Raw genomic sequence first — 24,721 nt, forward strand, 5'->3', positions numbered from 1 at the left:
AGTGAGTATGGTGGCCAACTGTTGAGCCCTGTGGGGTGGATATGGTCTTCCATCTCTTAGCAGAGGGTCATAAAGTGGCCCAGATGTGCTGGTGGCATTCCTTACCCTGCACGGGTGGTCTGCTCCTGCCTACCTACTGGTACTTTCCTAGCTGATGAGGAGCCAGTTTGGTTGGATCTCTGATGTGGGACTGTCCTAAGAGATAGCTGCTTCATTTGTGCTTCCTACTGCTTCCCACTGCACTGCCACCATCACAAGAGTCTTCCCTGCAGCGCAAAACAGGGTGACTGACCTCTCACCTGCAACAGCGCGTCCACTACGCCACTCCTCACCAAGCAGGGGCATCAGGGGCAGCAGCAGTCTGCCGAGTTGTGCAAAGACCTCCAGCATGTGAGCTGCAAGCCTTCAAGAAAGGCTTGCATGCCAGGATCAGGAGCCATCCCCAAGCCTTTTTATTGAATCCAGCAAGATCAGCTCTCTTCACCCTGGACACGGGACTCTGCAAGAACACAGCAAACCCTGCAGCATGCTGAGCAAAATTGCTGAATTAGATCTTACAACTGCAACTGCAGGGACATGCTTTCTCCTCAATATATTATCGCACTGTTAGTCTGAATTCAACGTGAGCAACTCCATGAGCAAGGTGGACTGCAGAATTAGTACTGTTGTGAAGCTGAAACTGCTAAAATAATCATAACCCATGTACAAAGCTTTCCAGTCTCCTTGGAGCTTCAACACAACCCTTCAACTTAACAGGTGAGAATGGAACTGCTGTGCTAAAATATGCCTTAGAGTCACAGCAGCTATAAAACTAAGCTGTAGGGATTTGCACTGACTGCATCAAAATAGCAACAAATTAAAGCAGCAGGTATAGGTATAAAAGCCAGGAGGTTAGGGTGATCTTTTATAAAACATTGGTTTGGCCTCAAATGGATTGCTGTGCCCAATTCTGGAAGGATGTGAAGGCATTGGAGTGGGTGCAGAAAGGATTTATGAGAATAGTTCTTAAGATGAGAGACTTCAGTTACGTGACTAGATTGGTGAAGTTGGGGCTGTATTGCCTCAGAAACGAGAAGGTTGAGCTGCGATGTGATAGAGGTGTTCCAAAGCATGAAGAGCCTAGACAGGGTAGATAGGGAGAAACTGTTCCCATTGGCGGAAGGATCGAGAACCAGGGGGCACCAATTTAAGGTGATTGGCAAAAGAACCAGGGACAACGTGAGGAAAAACTTTTTTATGCAACGGGTGGTGAGGATCTGGAATGCACCGCCTAAGAGTGGAGGCACATTCAATCATGGCTTTCAAAAAAGAATTGGGTAATTCCGCGCACAGAGAGCAGACCTGCATGAGAAGGGCAGCAGCCCGGCTGGAGGTATAAACTGGTGGCAGAGAGGGAGGCCCAGCACACGGATGGTGGACCTGCGTTAGAAGGGCAGCGGCATTGGGAGATAAAAACTAGCGGCAGAGAGCCCCTTCAACCTATCAGAGCCAAAGCGTGACATCACAGGAAAACAGGTAGGTGATTGGTGGGTATCTCTTCCATGTCTCTTTTGATTGGCCAAGCGGGTTTAAATCAGGAGATGTTATTACAGCTGAGGAGTACAGTCAAGAAATTCACTTTTAAAATATTTAACATCCAAATTAATTAATTAAATAGAATAGAGATGGCTGGGCAGGCGATGTGTTGCAGCTGTAGCATGTGGGAACTGGTGGACCCCGGTGCGATCCACGGTGACCACATCTGCAGCAAGTGTTGGCTGCTCAAGGAACTTCGGCTCAGAGTTGATGATCTGGAGTCTGAATTGTGGGCACTGCAGCATATAAGGGAGGGGGAGAGTTACCTGGACAGTGTGTTTCTGGAGGCAGTCACACCCCTTAGAATAATTACCTCAAATTTGGTCCGTGGTCAGGGACAGGAGGGTGTGACTGCAAGCCAGGCAGGTATGGGGATCCAGAATTTAGCTTTGGAGGAGCCTCAGCCAGCGCCCTTGTCCAATAGGTATGAGGTTCTAGCTCCCGGTGAGGACGAGGGCACAGACTGCAGGGAGGATGAGTGAATTGACCACAGCACCGTGGTGCAGAGCACCATTCAATTGGGGGGAGAAAAGGGAAATGTATAAGTAATAGGGGATAGCATAGTTAGGGGAATAGATACTGTTCTCTGCAGCAAAGACAGAACCCGAAGGCTGTGTTGCCTACCTAGTGCCAAAGTTGAGGACATCTCTTCTGGGCTGGAGAGGAACTTGGAGTGGGAGGGGAAGGATCCAGTTGTCATGGTCCACATAGATACCAATGGCATAAGTAGGACTAAGAAATAGGTTCTGCTGAGGGACTACGAGCAGCTCGGGGCTAAATTAAAAAGCAGAACCACAAAGGTAATAATCTCCGGATTACTACCTGAGCCACGTGCAAACTGACGTAGGGTAAATAAGATTAGAGAGATAAATGTGTGGCTCAAAGATTGGTGTGGGTAGAAATGGATTCCGATTGATGGGGCACTGGAAGGAGTGAGCTGTTCCGTTGGGACGGGCTTCATTTGAACCATGCTGGAACCAATGTCCTGGTGAATCGCATAACTAGGATTGTAGATAGGACTTTAAACTAATTAGTGGGGGGGCAGGGATCAATTAAAGGGAAGTTTAAAAAATCAAAAAGAAACGAGAAAGCAGAGGTGCAGGGCAATGGAGAGACGAACAGTAATCAAAGTGTGACAGGAAAGGGCAGAAAATGTAAGCAGAAGAGTGCAGCAGAAATTAGAACCAGAATGAGTAATAATGGTAAAAAGTCGAAGCTTAAGGCTCTTTACCTGAATGCACGCAGCTTTTGTAACAAGATAGATGAGCTGACGGCACAAATGGAAATATATGTATATGACTTGATAGCTATTACAGAGATGTGGTTGCAGGGTGACCAAGGCGGAGAACTCAATATTCAAGGGTATTCGATGTTCCGGAAAACTGGGCAAAAAGGAAAAGGAGGTGGGGTAGCTTTGTTAATAAAGGAAGGTATCAGTGTGGTGGTGAGTAGTGATTTAGGTGCCAAAGATCTTGATGGGGGATCAGATTGGACAGAAATAAGGAATAGCAAGGGGAAGAGGTCACGGGTGGGAATCTTCTATAGGTCCCCAAAGAGGTGCCTCACTATAAGGCAAAGTATAAATCAGGAAATAATGGAGGTGTGTAAGAAGGATGCTACAATTGTCCTGGGTGATTTTAATCTGCATATTGACTGGACAAATCAGATTAGCAGGGATAACATGGAAGACGAATTTGTAAAGTGCATCAGGGATTGTTTCTTCGAGCAATACTTTGCAGAACCTACCCGGGAAAAGGCTATTTTAGATCTAGTAATGTGTAATGAGGTAGGATTTATAAGAGACCTCTAGGGGATAGCAATCACAACATGGTAGACTTTCAAATTCAGTTTGAGAGCAAGTAACTCGGGTTACTCAACTTAAATAAGGGCGATTACAGAGGTATGAAGAAAGTGTGTCTAAAGCGGGCTGGAAAAGTCAGGGGGAAGGTCAGTGGATGAGCAGTGGCAGACATTTAAGCAAATATTTCATAATGCTCAGCAAAAATTTATCCCAGTCAAAAAGAAGGACTTGATGAGAAGGATGAACCAACCGTGTTTAACAAAGGCAGTCAAGGAGAGTATGCAATTAAAAGCTAAGGCATACAAAGCAGCAAAAACTAGTGGTAGGCCAGAGGATTGGGATTTTTTGAGGAATTAGCAGCGGATGACTTTAAAGCTAATAGAGAGGGAGAAAATTGATTATGAAAATAAATTGGCAAGAAATATAAAAACAAACAGCCAGAGCTTCTACGGGTATATAAAAAGAAAGAGAGTAGCTAAAGTGAGCTTGGGACCCTTGGAGGATGTGACTGGAGAACTGATAATGGCGAACAGGGAAATGGCAGATAATTTAAACCAATATTTTGCATCGGTCTTCATGGTGGAGGACGCTATAAACATTCCAAAGATATCAGATAAGCAAGGAGCTAATGGGAGGAAGGATCTCTACCATGAGGCACAATGTATTTGACAAACTAATGGGACTAAAGGCAGACAAGTCGCCAGGACCTGATGGCCTGCATCCAAGGGTTTTAAAGGAAGCGGCTGCAGAGATAGTGGAGGCATTGGTTGAAATGTTCCAGAACCCACTGGATTCCGGGAGGGTCCCAGCGGATTGGAAAATCACTAATGTGATGCCCCTGTTCAAGAAGCGAGGGAGGAAAAAAGCAGGAAACTATAGGCCAGTCATCCTAACACCTGTTGTTGGGAAAATGCTAGAGTCCATTATTAAGGAAGAAAAAGCAGGATATATAGAAAAGCTTAATGCAATCAAACAGAGTCAACATGGCTTTTTGAAAGGGAAATCATGTTTGACAAATTTTCTAGTGTTCTTTGAGGATATAACAAGCAGAGTTGATAAAGGGGAACCGGTAGATATAGTATGTTTGGATTTCCAGAAGGCATTCAATAAGGTGCCACATAAAAGGTTATTTTACAACATAGGAGCTCACAGTATTGGGGGTAATGTATTAGCATGGATTGAGGATTGGTTAACACACAGGAGACAGAGAGTTGGGATTAATGGGTCTTTTTCAGGTTGGAAAGGCGTAACTAGTGGACAGCCACAAGGATCAGTCCTAGGGCCTTAATTATTTACTATCTATATTAATGACTTGGAGGAGGAGTGTAATGGATCCAGATTTGCTGATGATACAAAAATAGGTGGGAGGGCATATTGTGATGAGGACGTAAGGAATCTGCAAGGAGATATAAACAGGTTGAGTGAGTGAGCGAAAACTTTGCAAATGGAGTTTAATGTCAGAAATTGTGAGGTCATGCACTTTGGTAGGAATAATCAAAAGGCAGATTATTATTTAAATGGAGAGAGACCCCAAAAATGTGCAGCACAGAAGGTTCTGGGTGTTCTTGTGCATGACGCATGAAAAGCTAGTATGCACGTGCAGCAAGTAATTAAGAAGGCAAAAGGAATTTTGGTCTGTATTGCGAGGGATTTGGAGTTTAAAAATAGGGAAGTCTTGTTATAGCTGTACAGGGTGTCGGTGAGGCTGCACCTGGAGTACTGTGTACAGTTTCGGTCCCTGTATTTAAAGGCAGAATTTTCCCGTGTAAAATGACACGCAGTGACGTCGGGCGAGCGTCCTAAAATCACCACACGCCATCAAGATATTTCGGTGGTCAGGGGCGTGATGATCTCCAATGCGCCCCCGCCATTAATTAATGGGCCACTTAAGGCCCTCGAGGCACCAATTGACAGCGATTTTTCGGGGCCCGTGCGATCTTCAGGACGTCGCACGGGCCCATTGGGCAGGTGGGTAGGAGACATTTGTATAAACCTCACCCACGGGCGGGATAAGAGGGGTCAGTGGGGTCACGAATGTGCTCAGTCAGATATTTAATTTGGAAAGTTACTGACACTTGCCTGTGTGAGTAGAAATACTTCAAAACTCATACCAGCTGCTGGGACACGACTCACAACCTTCAGGTCAGCACTCTAGAGTGAAGATCCTTTTTGCAGCCTGCAGGTTTCAAGGAACCTTCCCTTAGCCTGGGAATGGGGGTTGTGCTCTCCACTGGAGGTACCTCCTCTGAGGGGGAAGGGAGGGCCAGAATGGGGAGGGGGCCAGGAGTGCACATTCAGCCTCCAGGGGAGCCACCTTTGGGAGGACAGGCGCAGGCACAATGGGCGCACGGCCAAGAGGTAGTCCAAGGTGGAAGAGGCCGCAGAAGACACCACTATCCTGCTGCCAGGGTAGACGGGCGGTGAAGCAGCTACCTCAATATGTCTGAGGTGCTGTGCCAAAGGAGGCTCCGTCTGTCAAGGGAGACAGTCAACTATATCTGTCAGATGATAGGCCCTGAGATCTCCACTAACTGTGTGGGCGGACACCCCATGCCAGTGGCTCCAAAGGTCACAGCTGCTCTCAACTTCTATGCCGCTGGCTCCTTCCAGGGCTCGGTGGGTGATCTTTGCGGTGTCTCCCAGTCAGCTGTCCACACTTGTGTCAAGCAGGTGACAGATGCTCAGTTCAGGCATGCATTGACCTTCATCCCCTACCACTGGGACCAGGCCAGCCAGGCACAGTGAGCCAGAGGCTTTGCGGCCATTGCTGGCTTCCCCCATGTCCAGAGTGCTATAGACTGAACACATGTGGCCATCAAGGCGCCAGCAGGTGAGCCCGGTGCCTTTGTCAACAGGAAGGGCTTCCACTCCATGAATGTGCAGATAGTGTGTAATCACAGGATGCAGATTCTACAAGTCTGTGCAAGGCACCCAGGCAGCTCCCATGACTCTTACATCCTCAGACACTCCCCGGTGCTGGGGCTCTTCAGTGCTCCAACCCGGCTGGATGGATGGCTGCTGTGTGACAAGGGCTATCCCCTCAAAAAGTGGCTCATGGTGCCTCTCCGCCATCCAAGAACAGAAGCTGAGCAGCGGTACAATAGGAGCCACGCCTCCACAAGGGCTGGGGTGGAGAGAGCCATCGGTCTTCTCAAGATGCACTTCCGATGCCTGGACTGCTCAGGGGGCGCACTCCAGTACCCCCCAGATTGTGTGTTGCTGATAGTGGTTGCATGCTGTACTCTCCACAATCTTGCGCTGGAAAGGGGGGGACGCAGTGGACGATGAGGATGTTGATGCAGTTGCTGCGGCTTCACACGATGAGTCCAGCAGTGAGTCCGAGGATGAACACGCACAGGGAAATGCTGAGGGCGTAGACACTGACCCGGGCATACTCCAGGGAGGCAGGGACACCCGGGAGGCTTTAATCCAACGAGCCTTCAGCTAGAACACCACAGATGGACCTCTAACAAAAGCCTGTGCTGCAGGCTCCATACTCGATACCTGAGTGCTAAATCTGCCTGGATAGGAACATTAACTAAGGGGCTTTTCAATAAAGCTCAATGTGACACAACTCACTCATAACATCATGGGTAACCATCCACCTGCAGAGGAAGAGGCACCTTCAGCCATGGTCACATGTTTAAATTTAATAATATAACAAAATGAACTTAAGGAAACAAAATGACAAAGGTGTTAAACAGCACACCAACTAATCATGACCTCATTGCGGGGCAACATAAAAGCACCAGTGAGAAACCCATGATGTGCATAAGGTGCCTTATGTTTACGTTTTCGGGTGCTACATCTTGGTGCTGACCCCTCGCTGGCACTGGCATCTGAGACAGCCTGCTCACTGTGCTGTCCTGTTGGCCTCGATGACCTTGGTGGGCGTCCTATGGCCCGTGGAGCCTGTGCTGGCCCCGTCTGGGAGGGAGCGGCCAGTTCCACAACTGGCATCTCCCCAGTTGTCGCAGCCTCATCGGATGCAACGGTCATTCATCCGGAGCGCCCTGAGAGGAGCTCGCAGAGATGACAGGCAGATGCTGAGTCGACGTGAGGTCGCTTCACACCTCCCTGCTCACCGTGGATGGATGGGCACCAGGCTGGGAAACTCCCACATTGGCTCTGACCAGCTGAGGTCAATGCTGATGTGAGGGCTTGCAGGTCTGAGCGCATCCCCAGGAAGCCCTGACAGGTCTCCTGGAGGATCCTCGCCACGAGAGTCACCACTCTCTCAATGGAGGAAGCATGGTGCTCGGCCATGAGGCTCATTGCATTGGCAATGGTCCACATGGACTCCTCTACCACGGAGACCAAGCCAAACATTGCCTCATGTATCTTCGCCAGATCCTCCCACACACCCTGCTGGACTTTCAGCGTTTGTTGCCTCATGGACAACTCCAGAGGCACATCATCAGCCATCAACTCAGCATGTGTCTGGTCCCCTGCAGTTCTCCGACTGCTGGTGCCATGGGCACTCTCTGTCTCCGTCAGCTCCTCCAGTGACTGTGAAGTGCCCTCACCGCTGTGATCCGGGACACTAGCTGATGTTCCAATTCCCACTGAGGTGCTAGTATCTGCGCTGGTGCCTGCCTGGCAGAGATGGTGTGACGCTGGTGAGTCCGTGTCTTCAGGACCCTCGGGTGTGAGAGGGGGCCCCTGTGCCTCTCCTCCCGGCCCTGCTCCACTGATGCTGAAAGGAAGAACAAGGACATTTGAATAGTTAACTTGGAGACAATGTCAATGTGCATTCCTTTTCCCCTGATCATTATGTGCTCATCCTTCCATAAGCAATGGTCAAGCCATGTTGCAAACTTCAATCACTGAACATTCAGCCCTGCCATGGCTGCTGGGTCACTAATGGTGACCTCAGTGCTGGGCAAACATACCTGCCCGTGGCACCCCAGCCTCACTGACACTGGTGGACCTGGGCACATGGTGCCTCTCCAGATCGACGGCCTCCTGCTCGAGCCTGGTAACGATGGCCAACTGGGCCGGCCCTCCGCCAGTCCTCATCCCCTCAACGGCATTATGAGCATTCTTTTCCTAAAGAGGGGAAAAGAGCATTGATGAGTGCAACTTGTACCTGGACTCTCTTCGCTGCCATCCCACCCCAACCAGAGTGGGACATTGCAGGGCTCCAGTACCTCCTCACCCCGCAGCTGCTGCGCACTCACACAAAGATGCAAGGCCTGTCTCCCCTCCCCCTCGGCCAAATGCAGGCTACATCACATTTGGCACCACGCAAAGAAAGGAGGCGCAAGCATGTGGAATGAAAGGTCAGCAGATGGATTGGTGCCCCCGCCAACTGGAAGCTCCCCTCCCAGCATGGTCATCACCCTGACTTGGACATGTCCTGGAGTTCCAGCACTGCGCCTAGGGGTAGTTCCTCCAGGTTGCCCCCAAAACAGTAATGTGGGTCTCAGTGTACCACATGCTGCAGGGGCAGAACCCATCCACTCACCACCCTCTCAGGGTGACCTCGGCATGGGCAATATCTGCTGGCCCACCTAGCGAAGGACACATACGTCAATGATTCAAAGCCGATGTGAGGGCTGCACTCAGAGCTGCAGGGAGGTGGGGGTGGCACCGGGGGGAAAGCCTACCTGCTGGGTTAAGTGGCCAATGCCAACATGGTACTCACCCTTCCCGAGCGCAAAAGGTCATTGAAGCGCCTGTGACACTGGATCCAGGTGCGTGGCACCACGTCCCGGAGATCGCTACCTCCACCGCCTCCTCCCAGGCACGTTTGGCCATTTGGGGGGGGGGGCCTCCTCCTCCCATCCTGGGATACGAAGACCTCCCGCTGTGCTACCACCTCCTCGAGGAGGGCAGCAAGGCAATCGCCTGAGAAACAAGGGGCACAGTACCCCTCTGCCTTACCCTCCTGCCTGGCCTGCTCACCAGCAGTGCTCTGGGGGGGCCTTTCTGCTGGCCATGTTTGACAGCCTTTGCAAGGCTGCAGGAGCACTTTGAAACAGTCCGTCGGGTCGCCATTGGACCCAGTGGTCATAGCAGTCCCGCCACCACCCGCCCACTCCCACTGTTCTCGAGAGCCACGTTTCACGGCCTTAATTGGCCCACCCGCATAAAATGGCAGTGCGGACCTGACCGCAGGCGGTGATCGAGTGCGCACCCACTCCCGCACGGCCCGCCCGACAGGCCGAAAATTCTGCCCTAGGAAAGAATATACTGGCATTGGAGGCACTCGAAAAGAGATTCTCTTGGCTGATTCCTGGGATGAAAGGGTTGAATTATCAAGAACGGCTAAACAGGTTAGGCCTTTATTCATTAGAGTTTAGAAGAACGAGGGGTGATCTTATTGAAACGTACAAGATTCTGAGGGGGCTTGACAGGGTAGATGTTGAGGAGATGTTTCCACTAGTGGGGGAATCTCAAACTAGGGGACATAGTTACAGAATAAGGGGACACTCATTTTAAAGTGAGATGCGAAGGGATTTCTTCTCTCGGAGGGCAGTGAATGTCTGGAATTCTCTACCTCAGAGAGTTGTGGAGGCTAGATCACTGAAAGTATTTAAACAGGAGGTAGATAGATTTTTGAAATATCGGGGAGTTGAGGGTTATGAGGAGCTGGCACGAAAGAGGAGTTGAGGCCTGGGGCAGATCAGCCATGATCTTATTGAATGGCGGGGCGGGCTTGAGGGGCCGAATGGCCTACTCCTGCTCCTATTTCTTATGTTCTTATGTTCTAAGCATCTGAAGAAAAAAGAATTGCAGGACCATGGGGAAAAGGCAGGGAAGTGGGACTATAGGAAAGTTTATCTTTCAGAGAGTTGCCACAGCCATAATGGACAGAATGACCTCCTTCTGCGCTGTAATCGTTCTATGATTTGATGAGGTTCATAACTCATGAAAACTTGATAGGCAGCAAATTATTTTATTTGCATTTGAAACCGCCATAAATGTATAATTCTTAAAAAGAAGCTGAGGGCAAGGGCAGGAATTGTGAATGAAACTATAAATAAAAGCAATTACTTCTGTGCACAAAGGTATAAGGGATAATTTATGCTGCAAGTATGACAAAAGATTTCTGTGCCATTACTGCAATCAGATTTTTTCTTTAATTGCTTCTATCATTAGTGTACCGCAAGGTCTCCTTGAGGAATGGATTTCTAAATGGAAAACACATCAAATGAGTCAGTTTGTGTGCAATTTCAGTCACTTATCACATTCTGGACAAAACAATGTGACAAGCGTCATGTCGTATAATTGATATTTGAATAAATATTGGCCAAGAATTTGCTGGAGTGGGACATTTTGCAACGTGCTCCACTAGTTAGACCTTTTCCATCACTCTTCAGCAGTGCTTTGCCGTTTATTGTAACTTAGAGGGAGCGTGAGCCGATAATGGCACGGGAAGGGCAACAGGACATTTTCCTTAGCGAAAGATGGGACTAACAATCTATCCCCTTAAGCAATGAAATGTAGGGATTAAGAACAAAAAAGAAGAACGGCAGATTAGGAAATGGGGTGAATTAGAGTCAAGCAACGACAGAAAGTGAAATTAATAGAGGGGAAGAAAGATTAGATTAAGAGAACGAGAAAGAAAGGCAGAAAGGCCTTTTTGGGTTTTTTTTCAATAGTTTATATAGATTTTTCTTTTCCCACCTATTTCCATTATTTTTAAATCTACAACTAATACCTTGTCAGTCTTTCCACTCCACCCCCACTAGAGCTGTACCTTGAGTGTCCTGCCATCCATTCTTAATTAGCACATTTTCTTAGACAATATCACCACCTTCAACACCTCTTTGATCCTTTTGTCTGTGACATCTTTTGATTATCTGCTCCTATCACTGCTTGCTTGTCCCCACAACCACACCCTCAACTTCTCTCTTCCCCCGCCCCCCACCTTAAACCAGCTTATATTTCACCCCTCTCCTAACTATACTCAGTTCTGTTGAAGGGTCATGTGGACTCGAAACGTCGACTCTTTTCTTCTCCGCCGATGCTGCCAGACCTGCTGAGTTTTTCCAGGTAATTCTGTTTTTGTTAAGGAAAAGAAAGGACGGTTTTAAAAATAGAATAAATTACAATTTCAAAACCTCTAACAATTTACTACTTGCAGAAATGAGACTTAACAATTTAAATTTGTCTGCATCTAAGATGTTGATTGGCAACAAAGGAACTTAATCTTAGTAAAAGTAGCAGCTCCAGTCAGGTCATTGAACTATTTTCTGCTTTTGCAGCATTGCCTTTGTCTTGAAGCCGTGTCACTGGTATTGACCCCACCTGAAATTTCTTTAAGAGCTGCAGGTCTTGCTGGGAGAGCTTTCTGCCAAAATTAGCACAAACATGAAAAAAGGTTGAGAAACTCAAACATATAGTTAAAAAGGCATTGTATTTTATCCCCTCTCCTTCGATTTTTTTCCCCCTGAGATAAGGGAGTTACCCCGGGGTACAGTTCCACAGCAATATGGTATCTCTGGTACCTTGCTCAAATGGACATTCAGACGAGCTGAAACAGAGTTAGAGTCAGGCGATATTATGGAGGTGGAAGTGAGTGGCTTTCATGATGGCCCAGATAGGTGGCCAGCAGCTCAACCTGAACCCAAATATGACACCAAGGATGAGAACAGTTACTGGTTCAGCCTAAGGCTGTTGCCAAGGGGTGGGATGGAGTCGGTGGCTAGGGAACCGAGTTTGTGGTGCTAGGTGGGGACAGGTGGGTGGGGCACTGAAGACAATAGCTTCGGTATTCCCAATACTTAGTGGAAGAAATTTTTCATTCATCCTGTATTGGATGTTGGACAAACAGCCAGAAAATTCTGAGGCTGTGAAGGACTCGGGAAGGGTAATGGTGAGGTAGAGCTGGGTGACATCAACGTATATGTCCCTAAGCGGTAGCACATAGATGGGAAATAGAAGGAGGCCAAGGATAGATCCTTGGGGAACATAAAAGACAATGGTGCAGGAGCAGGAAGATAAGCAATTGTAGGTGATTCTCTGGCTATGATTAGGTAGACAAGAGTGGAGCCAGGCGAGAGTTGTCCCACCCAGCTGAACAATGGAGGAGAGGCAGTGGAGGAGGATGGTGTGACTAATCATGTTAAAGGCTGAAGACGGGTTGAGAAGGATGAGGATAAATCTATAAACGATCATAGAAATACAAGAAGTCATTTGTGCTTTTGATTTGAGCCATTTCATTACTCTGGCAGGGGTGAAAACCTGGTCAGGATTTTTAGGATGGCGGAGTTGGCGGAGATCGTATCCCACCGATACTGACTGCCCCACATACGTTTAACGCTCCAACGTGTGTTAATTGGCTGGAGATGGGACTTGCATCCTGGCTCGGGAGGAATTCCAGCCAATATGATTGGCTGGCAGCTCTCTAGAACCGGCAGTGCCAGAAGCTGCAGTGGACAGGACTGGGACTGCAAGCAGTGTCCAGAGTTTAAGGGTGGAACCGTCGCAGATGTGCACTAAGTGGGATAGCGGGTGGGTAAAACGACGTTTTACCTGCCGGCCGCGATGGCGGGATTTCACACCGTATCATCCCAAACCCACCGCATTGCTAATACATTCCCGGGAAACACGCCATCTCCATGGTGGGCGGGCTCTCATTCGCCTGCCATGCCGTCACCTCACCACTTCATCACACCAGGCATCACATTTAAAGTGCAGCCACACTCAGTGCTTCCAGCCCAGGACTGCAGCAAAGAAGACACGGCCCCGAAAGACAAGAAGACTGCAGCCCTCAAGCGCCTTTTGGATGTCATGGAGGCCCCGCTGTGATGTCCTCTACCCACACTCTGGCTGCAGGAGGGGCAGCAACATTACCACTCCGGCTTGGTAGGCAATGGCAGTGGTGATCAGTTCCAATGCTGCACAGAAGAGGTTGGCCATCCAATGCAGGTAGGGGATGAATGATCTAATCCAGGCAGCCAGGGTATGGCAACCATCTCATCGCTCTAAACTCACACACTCAAGCCCATTACACATTCACTGACATCTCACTCACTGCCAGCTCAAGGGACATCACCATCCATTCTCACACACATACCCTCACATGTCCATCTGGCCTCTTTTCCTCTGGAAAATGTCTCCTCAGCCCTCACCATCTTGAGGCCACTTGCACAGATCAACATGTGATCCCAAACTCACCCTGGGGTACCCTCCTTCCCCAGTACAGCTCTCATCCTGCAGCCTCTTCCCTTGCCTGAAGCCAGTTCTCCCCCTTCCCCAAGCGAGACCTTGCCCTGCAGCTGTTGAAAAACCACCCACATATGGCTGATCTGGCGCTGATGACTGCGAGTGCTGACCGAAGCAAGGTAGGCAAACAAACCTTGAAGTCCCGTGCAAAGGGCAGCCCGCCTAGTGCACGCCTTATTTATGCTGTTGTGCAACACGTCGGCGTGTTTTCCTGTCTATGTGGATGGACGATCCAACATGGGAGGAGGGATGTGTCTGGCGGGCTAGCCTTAGAATGATGTATTTTAATGAGATTCTTAACGTCCGATGGTGGGGAACACAGACATTGGCGGGCGAAGCAGACCATCGCAAACTTGTTTTATGACGTTGTGATACTGATTTTTGGCCTTCTCGCCACATTGTCCGCTCACGCCACTGAACACACCCAACGGTCCCTGGAAAATCCAGGGAGTCCAGGACCAAGTAAGTGTGGGGCTCTTAGGACGGGGAGGGGACATAGGGCCCGGGGGTGTGGGCAGAGGGGGGCTGTGGGTTGGGAGTCCGGGGTGGCGGGGGGGGGAGGGCATACCCGCATGGGGCAGATCTGGTGGGAGGGGAACACTCAAAATTGAAAGGAGGCTGTTGATAGAGTCAACACCCCCAGCCCCCACCGACCCTTCCAGCCCGCGGCCTGAGCAGGGTCACCTTCCGGGCTTCCCCCTGCTCCCGAACTCCTCCTGCCAGCCTGAAACTTGAGGCTGGGTAGGAAGCTACTGGGTTCCCTGACACTTGGGAAACCCGTTTGACAGCAGTAGAAGTTCAAAAGCAGAAAGACAATGAGGTTGGTAGCCTCATTGTCATATTTAAAGCTGCAGTTTGCCTCCTCAAGTTGAGTTGGTCACTCGGCCACCTTCTGGTTTCAGTTATTGGGCAGGTTGGAGGCAGGTTTGCATTGGGAAATAGTTTTCAGGCACTTTTGGGTGGAATCTTTTGCCCTTCGGTTATAAGTGTGAGTCAGGGTCATTCCTGGATCTTGACCCCACTCTGCCTGTCAGCCCATCTACCTGAGAGACCTTCCCTGAGGCAGCTAATTAAAAAGAAAGCAACAGCAAAATACTGCGGATGCTGGGAATCTGAATCAAAAACAGAAAATGCTGGAAAAGCTCAGCAGGTCTAACAGCATCAGTGGGGAGAAAGAAAAGACAGTTAACGTTTCGACTCCGTATGACTCTTCTTCAGAAGCCACCTCCCGGGCCACCATCCAATTAAGGACAACCCTGAGGTTGCACCAATCGAAGGTTTTGCAGCCCTGGGAGGGCTCCAACCCCACCAGCAGAGGTGAGTGTTGTCACTCTCAGGTGGGACATGTGAGGGCACCTCCACTTTGAGGGCCCCTCTGAAGAGGTGCTAAAATTCAGTTAAATAAACGGTAGCCGCGGGTTGCAAGGCTGCCCTGTGAAGGGGGAACTGGACCTCGCTTCACTGGTGGGGCAGTGGGGGGAGGGGTGCGGGGGGATGGTTGAAACAGGAAGCCTTGCTGAGCCCCCTAAGACCTGCATCTAGCAAGCCACCTCCAGGTACCTGCCGTGCTTGGCCCTCTTTGGGGGGGGCCTGTCCTGGTGGAGGGCCCAGTCAGCCCACGAATGGGCAATTAATTATGCCGATTGGCTACCCCCTGCTGCAGGGCATGTAGCCTCTGCGGGTGGTGACCCATCTCCAGGAAGATTGCCAGGAAGCGGGAATGTGGTGCGCCGCTGAACTGACCAAGCTTTCTCTGAAATTCCTCCCTGTCCCGCCTTGAAATCCACCCCCCAATGGGACCAGGAAAATTCCATCCAGCAACCCAGCGCCTGACCCAAATGTATATATTTTTTCCCAAGTAAAATTCAGTTAGAGGAAATTACTGTTGGTGTAATACTGGATGTTGGATAATCGTCATGACAATCCAAGTTAATCGGAAGAGTCATAGAATGATATGGCACAGGAGGAGGCCATTTGGCATATTGTGCCTATGCCTCCAGCTATACAATTAGCCCCACTCCCCTGCTGCTCTTTCCTCATAACCCTGCTATTTCTTGTCCCTGTGATTAGCCCTGTTTAACTGTTAGCTATTGGCTGGGCTTTATTTCTTCTGCTCTCCTAAGCAGTCAGCCCAGCTGACACTGATGACAGTTCCCCTTTCCATACAATGTTGCTGTGATTACCATGGAGTTGAAGTCCAGCTTTTTGAACTTAGCAGCTAACCACTGCACACACAATATACAAAAAGCACTCTGCATTTCACCTCACTATATTATCCGGTTACAAAATGGTCAAAGTGCACAAACACTTGCCCAACACTGGTGCCAATGGATAGGCAAAAAGAGAACAAGAGCAGGCAGAAAAAACAAAGTAATTTAAAGAGAAACCAAAACAGCAAAGAGTAGCAGAGATGCATGCAAATAGAACTTCATAAAGGAGAGAATTGAAACTTCTGGCATGACACAGCCTCAACAGCATGGCAGGAGGACTGCATTTATTGTGGCCACCATAAACTGCTGGTATAGTGACCTGACCTTGCCTGGGTTCAGGTCATTTTATGTCAAAGGAGGGGTCGGACACAGGACATGATCTGTCAGGAAAACTTAAAACAGATGTAGCTATGCAAACTGTTCACATATAGGAGGGCAAAAAGTCTTCAAGGCTATAAAACGACTAAAAGAATTTTAAGGTATCTCCCTGCCTTTCCAAACTGCATGAGCGGAAAGATGTGGATGGTCAAAGCAAAGGAAGGCAATTAAGTCCAACGTTAATCCTAAAGTAGAGTATCTGGACATGCGATCCGATACCTGATCCTATGTTTGATCACTGGTTAAGTGGAAATGTTGCTGTCTGAGGTAGATGCAAGGAACATTTGCTATTTTTGACACTCTAGCCTTGCCTACAAAATAAAAGTGGGCTCTTCCCAGTAAGAGCTGAAATCCAGACTCATTACAGTGTACCGTACCTGCAAGACCTTGGAGCAGCAGCAAGGGAAGAGAGCAACAATAAAGAACCTCGCAAAGTAAGAATATCCAACAGTGTCAGGTAGGCAATCCGAAGATTTTATATTGGAGTCAATGCTGCTCATCCATGTCAAGCACTCATACCACCTTACGGCTCCTTCAATGATTCTCTTGCCTCCTTCTCCTCTGGCAGGGCATACAGTCAACTGCAACCTACTGGAAGCCTTGTCACACTCTTCCACATCAAACTGTTGCAATATGAAAATGGTCATTTAATAATTCAAGGCAAAACTTCAGGTTGGAGGTTAGCTGCCATCAGTGATTTGCTGTGGTTTGGGAATGTATTATTCTGATCGCACTGTGGTTACATTGGCCAGAATCAGCCCCTATGGCCTGAACTTTTCAGATGGCAGAGTCTCCCTTCTTGCCCTGCAGCCATTTCACGCTCGAATGAACGTTAAGTGACTGCAGGTGGGACTTCCGCTCCTCACTTGGGAGGAAGTCCCACCTTAGAGAACTACCGGCCAATTAGATTGCATCGACAAGCGCTACAGTGGACTGAGGAGGAAGTGCACCAATGTGCCTGAGCCTAAGCCCCAAAACCAGAGGACAAGGTAAATTTAAGGGGTCCCAGGGCAGGCAAGGTAGGGAAGACCTGGACTGGGGAGTGCAATAGGGCAATCAGGGGAAAGGCCTAATAGCACAGGGAGGGAGGTGGGAGGTCCAGTGGCCACTGGACCTTAAGACGGGGGTGGGGGGCAGCTGCAGTCAGAAGGGGGCTTCTGATGAAGGCGTAGCCCCCACCCTCCTGCCCAAGATCTAGGCCTATTCTTTTCGGGCATCCCCCATACCAGGTAAATCCCCCTGCCAGCCTAAAAGTTGAGGCTGGGTGGGAAACAGCCCTTAAGTGGCCAATAAATTGGCCGCTTAAGGGCCTCAACTGGGGCAAGGGTGGGTGGTCCATCTGAGGCCTTGCCCGACCCAGCGTAAAATTGCTGTGTGATCAAGGCTGGCCGGGACCCAGAGGGAATCTGTTCCATCAATTTTAACCTCCCCCCAGCCTAAAAACCCATGGGGGAATGTGAAATTCTGGCCTATATCTCAGGGAGAATGATAAACAAAAAAAAAGAACTCTAACACCTGCAGTGCCCTTACCAATAACATACGTTAATTAATACCAAAATTGTTTCTAGGATGATAGGAATTCATCCTTGGCACAGTGGCACTCTTGTCTCTGAGCCAGAGCCTGAAGCCACACCCCACTGACTTATACTGAGTACTGAGGGATGCTGCACTATTGGATGTTCTGACTTCTGGATGAGAACTTAAACCAAGGCCCCATCTGCCCTTTCAAGTGGATGTACTAGATCCCATGGCAGCACGAGAATTTTACTAACGTCCTTACCAGGATTTATCCCTCAACCCACACCACTAAAAGAGATTATATATTCATTTCTCCTATTACTTTTTCTGAGACCTGGCTATACAAAATTGGATGTTGCTTTTACCTGCATAGCAACAGTGACTGCACTTCAATAGTGCTTCATTGGATGTGAAGTGCTTTGGGAGACCCTGAGGATGCGAAGTGTAAATTCTTTCTTTCAAGTCTTCCTCCACCTTTATTAGATGGTGTATAAAGGTAACTTAGTGCTGTGCCATAGATTAATGCCCCCTATAGGTAGCCCCATTGTGCCAAAATCAGATTGGCTTAGGATGTTACTTATCCTAAATATGGGGAGGTAGTGCTGTAGTGGTATTGTTGCTGGACTAGTAATCCAGAGACCCAGAGTAATGCTCTGGGGACCCAGGTTCAAATCCCATCATGGCAGATAGTGAAATTTGAATTTCAATTAAAATTCTAATGATGACCATGAAGCAATTGGTTCACTAATGCTGGTCTGACCTATATGTGACTCTTAAATGGCCTAATATGCCACTCAGTTGTATCAAACCACTAAAAAGTCTCAAAGGGATGAAGCTGGACAGACACCTACACCACATGGATTGTGGCAGCTCACCACCACCTTCTCAAGGGCAATTAGGGATAGGCAATAGATGTTGACCTAGCCAGTGAAGCCTACATCCCTTGAATGCATGAAAAAATGATTTCAGAAGCTAAATGGTTAACACAGCTCAGAGGGTACTGTATAGCCCAGCAGGTGAACAGGAAATTCAAAAAGTTTTGCATTTGTCTGGATTCAATTATGGATAGATTTAATTGTGAAAGATGAACTAGGAATATGAAAGAATATTGTAACTATTAATTTGTTTTAAGTAGGCAGCTTCCCACATTGTAAGGGCATTGAAAGTATCGACTTGGTGCCAATAACATTGAAAATGAGTTGCTAAGCAAATCAGCCAATATTCTTTGGAGTACAATTGCTGAGGTTATCTGGCTTCGTGTACACACCAGATGTCAGTCAGGAAGTCCCAGAGTTAGTCAATATCCAGAGGCTTTCTGACCATTGCCAGTAAATTTTTTAATACCATATAACTGAGCACCTGCCAAGAGGCCAGAAGAAATGGACTTCCTATTTACTGACTTGGATGTACTCTCATAGTAATATTAAAGATGGTGGAGATGAATAATGATTGTTAATGTCACAAATACTTAAATCCCCCCAAGGAGTTACTGCCCTTTAGAACGAGTAAGCTAAAGTTTATAGCAACTGCAAGTTACTTATTTACAGTAAAAAATGCAAATGAAGAACTTCAAAAATATCACACGAGGGTTTGCTGAAAGTAGTTTGGTTAAGCGGGCGTTTGCTCTCTCCTACATGCGACCACAAACATATTTTTGCCTGCTAAAATTAAAAACCATCATCTGCAGAGGGTAAAAATAATACACTTCTTCTTTTGGAGTAAGTACTTCTGTAGCAGGAAGGCATTTTATAATGATACAACCCGCTTTTTGCACCTCAATGGAGTCTTAGAGAGGCAAGCATGACTGAGCATTTAACTTCAGAATTAACACTGGTGTCCATCTGGGAATACACTGGGAAAGGAAAACCCTTTTTTTTTCTTCCTACGCATTTGGAATATCGTGCCTATTGAGCAACTGTGGTTCCAAACAAGGTTCTCCCTAATGCTCTTTTAGTGATTAATCTGTATTTCATACAACCGCAACACACACATCAAGGTCCCATCAGGTATAGAACTAATCCAACTCATCTCCATGCCAAGTCCCCAAACACAGGCTTAAAATTGTTGGACATACACGAGGACAACCAGAACTGGATATTGAGCGACCAGAAACTGGAAGCGCATGATTTTCCCAGTAACCTGAGACTCTTAAGTGTTCTGATAGATTCTGCCCATTTTAGACACCCAGCTAATCCCAAAGAGAATTCCATGGATACTAGCAGACTTCCACGATTCCACCACGTGACAACTTCTCAATCTGGAATTAATTATTGCCTTTCACACATCCCAGGTTTTCATCACACCACCATAGGCGACCATGCCTTCGTCTGTCTAGGCCTCAAACAGTCCACCTTTCTACCTGTCTCTCATCCTTTAAGGCTCTCCTTAAAACCTGTCTCTTTGACCAAACTTTGGATCACCTGTCCGAGTATCTCCTAAAGTGACTCAGTGTAAAGTTTTGGCTGATAATGATTCTGTGAAGCACCTTGGGGCATTTTAACAAGTCAAAGGCACTATATAAATCCAAGTTTTTGTTGAGTGTCACGACCACAGATCATAGCCCTGAATTATTTAAGGACATATTGAATTTTGAAGTAAGACGTGTTTTTTTTAAAAAGGACATACAAACAAAAGCTGGCTGAGACTGTAAAGTAACCACTTGTTGGGAAATTCCTATGTGCATTATACTTGACTAACTAGTCCAGGGAAAGGAATGTCGCCCCTAAAAAGATGTCAAGGCCTTCTTCAGACAGAGGGACTTCAAAGGAAAAAATGCAATGCAAAAACTGAACTGTAATCTCCTGTAGTTGCGGAGATAATGAAGGGCTGATTACCATCTTAGTAGAAAGCATCTCCTGTGAGTTATATCCCAGACTGTGGACATGATGTGAGTTGAAAAGAAAGCAGGTCTGGGCAAAAGAATGCTTGTTTTTTTTCCCTTCCAGGGATACACAAGAAAAGGGGTTAAAAAGCCAACTGCAGCCCTAGTTCTGTGTGCTAGTTTTGGTGTTCCAGGCCTGGTGTGCGAGGGTGGGCTATGAAGGTCACAGCTGAAGAACATCAACTAAGCATCCCTGCGCTTGCAGGTAAAAAAGTTTCTCTCTGATTGCTGGAAACAAGCCATAAGACAGCAAAGCCACCGTCGAAAAGGAAACAGGACAACTCCTTTCAGCTAACCTGCAGAACCAGGAATCTCCAAACCAACTGCTCAAAGTCAGCTCTACCGGAATCTTCCAACTTAACGGCCACAATGTTTCATCATCCACTCCTCACAGACCAGCCAAAGACTGATTTGTGTATCTATTGACTTTTAGTTCTTGATTCACTTCTCATTCTAATCAGTGCATATGTGTGTTGCATTTTTATTATTTGTTTGGGTGCTTTAGTAACTAAGAAACTCATTCTTTCTTTAACTAAAGAAGGCCTGGTTAAATTTTAAAAAGCATAACTACATTTGGTCTGGGGAAAGATATCCACAAGGGAAGGATCCTTTATAAATTAACCTTGTTGAGATCAATCGAGGGGGTTGGATAAAGAAAGGGAGCCAACATTCCTCCTCACCCAGGAGCATAACGATTTGGGGTATCTCACATCCGGAATCATAACAAATTGGGCGAATCTCGCACGGGGGTTGGTCATAATATGAGAAAGAAGAAGAGACTTGTCTTTGAGAGATTCCTTTTTACATCCAAATAACCCTCTTGTTGAGGTGGGAGGGGGGACGCTGTTTGTTACCAAGGTGCTGCATGGAAATGTTAATGCCAACCCACCTCACAATCTAGTGGGCGGCTGTGCAAGGAATGCCAGATGTCATAAGGAAGAGAAGAAAAGCAACTACAGGTCAAGCATCCTTCATCCAAAACCGATGGGGCTGATTGCATTTGGGTATTCGGATATTTTCGGTTTTCGGACATGATATAGCTACCGCATAGGCCTAGGCCTACTTATGTTACAGCAGCCGAAGCCTAAGCTAGCTATAGCCTACAAATTCTAGGTTATTTCTCCATTTGCCAACTCTCACACGCCCCTACTCCTTACCTGTTAACACCTATTACACCTGTAATATAATATTACATTGTTTTATTAACATGATTAAAAACGTTCAGTTTCGGATGTTTTTGGTTTTTGGATGCATGGATAAAGGATGTTTGACAGTAGATATAGATTTTGGTGCCACTGCATTAGGTCTCCTCCTGGAGCCCCAGCGCTTCCCTTCTGAAGCAACTACTTATATAAGATGAGGTGACAGTGTTCTGGTAATGGACATTGTTAGCTACTGGTACATTTAAGGTTTATGTGTTGAAGCAAACTCAGTGCTGTGAACTGACTGCCACCATTTTCCTAGTTTCAGCTCATTTGATAAACTTATGGAGATTTGGGTCTATGCAGGGGGAACTAGAAAATCAAGGCATCAAAATTTAAAGAATAAAGAATACACATGCAATTAGATTTCTAAAATGACATCTGACAAACACCAGTGACATCTTGCATTAACAAAGGCACCTCACAAGAATGTTATCAGACAAAATTTGAGAAATGGGATATTAAGGAGACATGACCAATTCTTGGTCAAAGGGATAGGTTTTATGAGATGCCAAAAGGAGGAAAAAGATGCAGAGAAACAGAATGGTTTAAGGAGGGAATTCCAGAGAGTAGGGCCTAGGAGGCTGAAGGCATAACCGCCAATGGTGGAGCAAATATAACAGAGGCCAGAATTGGAGCAGCGCAGAGTTCTCAGAAGATTGTAGAGTTGAAGGAGGCTTCATATATAGGGGAGGACAAGACTGTGGAGGGATTTGAAAACAAGGATGAGAATTTTAATAATCAAGGTGTTGTTCAACCGGGAGCCAATGTAGGACAGTTAGCACAAGGGGTGATGGGTGAACAGGCTGTGATGCAGGTTAGGATAGAGGCAGCAGAGTTTTGTATGACCTTAAAGAAGGATGAGAATTTCAAAATTTAAGGAACACCATACCAATAGCCGATGTAGGTCAGCGAGCACAGGACAAAGTTCCACACAAAGGGCTACTTGAAAGTTCGAAACTGTGCAGCTCAGGGTAAATCTTAGGTTTGGATAAGCAATTGGCTTAAGGGCACAGAACAATGGGCATTTGTTTGAGGTATTTTGTTGGGTGGGGCAAGCTGTGAGTTGGGCGCTCCAGGGATCTGTGTCAGGATTACCATAGTTTCCAATTTACATTAATAATTAAAGAAATTGAATACATATTAGTTTAATTTGTAGCTGATACTGAACTGGAAGGAGTAATGGAATTAAAGGTTTTAGAATGTATTGGACAATATATGTATGTTGGGCAGAACAATGGAAGATGAGATTCATTGCTGACAGATGTTAAATATTGCACATAAAAAGGAAAAGTTGGATGTAAAGAGGGTTTACCAAATTTCCATTAAAAAAAGAAAATATTGAAAATGCTCAGCAGGTCTAGAAAGATCTGTGGAGAGAGAAACAAAGGGAGGTATTTAAAGGAGGCAATTGGGGGTCATGCCCACCAGCTGGAGATCTAGCAAAAGCCCCTCGTTACCTCTTTGTAGTAAGGCCTGCCAAATTAATTGCCAATCAGTCTCTTAGCCTGTAGTGATGGGCCTTCCTCAGGATCATGGATCATGGGGGTGGAAATCCCGCCTACTGAGAACTGTCAGCCAATCAGAGGCTGAGAGCTGTTCATTGCTCAGCAGCACCAGGTGGGTGCTGCTGGTACTACACCTACCTGAGGCCCAGTAACGCCAATGGAGGCAGGCACAAGTGAGTGATGATGGGAGGGGGTCATGGGGTGGTGATTGCAGGGTAGGGGGCATTAGTTGCCCACTTAAGGCCCTGGATTGGCAGTGGGGCGGGAAGGCTGCCTTCCTGTCATGGACTTAATCAGGCCAGAGGCAGGAAGGTGGTGGGGTCCCCACCCGGCATCTGCCCACCAAATTAAATGCTCTTCCCACCACCAAACTCATCACAGGGGAGGGCATTAAATTCCTCCCAGGAAGTCAATGATCTGTCATCAGATTTCCAATTCTGCTAAGTCCTGCTGAAAGACCATTGACCTGAAATGTTAGGAAAGATTTTCCCATGGGATTTGGGACCACGACATCAGGATCAAATAAGAGTCCTGAACCCGCCCATGCCAGGCTTGCCTATTTGCCACTTGCCTAAGGTTTCCCAGAGGTGCCTCCTAATTGGCTGCCGCTGAGTTGCTGTTCAATAAGGATAGCGGGTGGGCTCTCGACGCTGGCCCAAGCAGAGCTGTGAAGCCTCAGCAGTGCCACAGAGAGAGGTGGGCAATACTGAGGTCAGAGTGGGGGGGGGGAGGGATGGGTGGAGAGGGCATTTCATGGAGGTGCCCCTCGGAGGCACGAGCATAAAATAAAACCTCAGAAGGGCCGAACGGGCAGGTGCCTAGGATTAGAGAGGAACCCTCTGAGTGATCCCCGGACTGTCGTAGGAAGGATGCCTTGATGATGCGGGAGCATCCTCACGTGGCAGAGCGTGGGGTATAAAATTCTGGTGGGGTCGGAAAGATTGGTCAATGCACCAAAGACCCGGAGGCCGTACTGCAAGAAAACTCATAGGCACCAGCCCCACAAGGTTACCCAGGACAAGAAGGGAAAGGATTCCTTATACGCACAGGGTAAGAGCCATTATGACTGAAAGCAGAGTGGTTATGATGGACAGACAGAGCCTACGTTTCAGAAGAAGGCTAAGGCCACAAGGATGATTGTGCCAAGACTGGAGTGTGTGGAGCCCAATTGTTGATCAAAGGGAACGCTGGCCATCAAGAGGCGCAAGCACTTTGAGCTAGGGGGAGACAAGAAGAGGAAGAACCAAGTCATCCAGTTCTAAGCTGCATCCTTCGTATTTTTTGAAGTACACATTCACAATAAAATTAATTAAAGTTAAAAAAATAAATAAATCACCCCTATTTGCTACTTGCGGCCTTAAGGTTGTAAATTGGCTGCCTGTCTCCATTCACCAGGCAACCTATCCGTCTCCCTGCCCACTGCTGGGAAACTTGCCTGGCTGCAGGAATGCTTCGGGGAGTCATCCCATTGC

The 24,721-nt window shown here is 47.6% G+C and overlaps 1 pseudogene; it reads left to right on the forward strand.

The window, feature by feature from the left end:
* Positions 1–24,511, forward strand: part of LOC144682439 (large ribosomal subunit protein eL42-like) — a 132,474-nt pseudogene extending 107,963 nt beyond the window's left edge.
* The last annotated feature ends 210 nt before the right edge of the window (positions 24,512–24,721 follow it).

Source organism: Cetorhinus maximus, chromosome 7, assembly GCF_964194155.1.
Source record: "Cetorhinus maximus chromosome 7, sCetMax3.hap1.1, whole genome shotgun sequence".
Taxonomy (NCBI): domain Eukaryota; kingdom Metazoa; phylum Chordata; class Chondrichthyes; order Lamniformes; family Cetorhinidae; genus Cetorhinus; species Cetorhinus maximus.